A 1,743-nucleotide genomic window follows, 5' to 3' on the forward strand; every position below is an offset into this window, starting at 1 on the left:
CGACTTGTTCTCTGTCCTTTGGATGTGTGTGTCCGTGTCCCTTCAAGCAGTCCCGGTAAGGCTGACAGAGGCACCCTGCGGGCGGAATAAACCTTCTAGAAGAAGAAGAAGAAGAAGAAGGAGAAGGAGGAGGAGGAGGAGGAGGAAGGAGAAGAAAGAAGAGGAGGAGGAGGAGAAGGAGGAGGAGGAGGAGTTTGGATTTGATATCCCGCCTTTCACTCCCCTTCAGGAGTCTCAAAGCAGCTAACATTCTCCTTTCCCTTCCTCCCCCACAACAAACACTCTGTGAGGTGAGAGACTTCAGCGAAGTGTGACTGGCCCAAGGTCACCCAGCAGCTGCATGTGGAGGAGCAGAGACGCGAACCCGGTTCCCCAGATTACGAGTCCACCGCTCTTAACCACTACACCACACTGGCTCTTCTACTCCACCTGTTGCTCTTGGCCACAGCGATATTGTGCTAATCAAGGCAGCAGTAGCACAGGCAGTGCGTACAGAGAGCGAGGAACCTTTGCCCATCCTGTTGTCACTGAACTACAACTCCCATCAGCCCCAGTAAGTTGGCCCCATGGTCCAGGGGGTACTGGGAGTTGTGCAGCAGCAGCTGTGGGGCCCAACGTTATTCTGCATGGCACCTGGGATATGAGATTCCTGCATTTTGGGGGTAGGGTAGGCTAAATGACCCTGGAGAGTTCCTCCTAACCCTACGTTTCTACAAAAAGCAACTAGCCTATAGCATTTTGTCTAGAAGCATCTAAAGGTAAAGGGACCCCTGACCATTAGGTCGTGGCTGACTCTGGGGTTGCGGTGCTCATCTCGCTTTATTGGCCAAGAGAGCCGGCGTACAGCTTCCGGGTCATGTGGCCAGCATGACTAAGCCGCTTCTGGCGAACCAGAGCAGCGCATGGAAACGCCGTTTACCTTCCCGCTAGAGCGGTACCTATTTATCTACTTGCACTTTGAAGTGCTTTCGAACTGCTAGATTGGCAGGAGCAGGGACCGAGCAACGGGAGCTCACCCCGTCGCGGGGATTCGAACCGCCGACCTTCTGATCAGCAAGCCCTATGCTCTGTGGTTTAACCCACAGCGCCACCCGCGTCCCCCTAGAAGCATCTAGCCCGCTGTCATCTCCACTGACTAGCTGCAGCACTGCCAAGATTTCAGGCAGGGGGTATTGATCCCATTTTAACCTAGAGATTTTGGGGATCTTCTTCTTGCAAAGTGGATTCTCTGCCACTGAGCTACAACCCTTCCCCTTGAGTCTGGGCATATCTGTGTGGCCTGAAAGATGGAGAGGAGGAGGAAGAGGAACTGGATATATAAAACTTCCATGCCTAGTTGCCTGAAAGGATCACTCGCCCAGCAGTGATGCAACTTACAAGGGTGGTATAGGCTGTAAAAAGGCCCTTTCCAACTGAGTCAGGCCTATGATTCCTTCTAGGCTAAAGCTCTCCTTCGCATTTCAAGCAAAGGTCTTGCCTAGGGCCGGGGAGATGTGGCAGGGATCGAAGCTGGCATCTGCCACATGCTTTTCTCCCAACTGGAACAGAGTGGAGGGTTTGCAGCCCTAAGGAATTGCACAAGCGACTTCTGCCTTGCAGGAGGGCTGCAACCGTCATGCCTCCGCATGGCATGTGGCAATTCGAGGGTTTGTTTTGCAAGAGTGGACTGAGAGCAACTGGAGAGGGGGGGAGGGGGAGAGGAATCAACAGGCTTTTTGGGCAAGGGGAGGTGCAGGAATACCC

The sequence above is a fragment of the Podarcis cretensis genome (assembly GCF_951804945.1).
Source record: "Podarcis cretensis genome assembly, chromosome: 8".
Taxonomy (NCBI): Eukaryota; Metazoa; Chordata; class Lepidosauria; order Squamata; family Lacertidae; genus Podarcis; species Podarcis cretensis.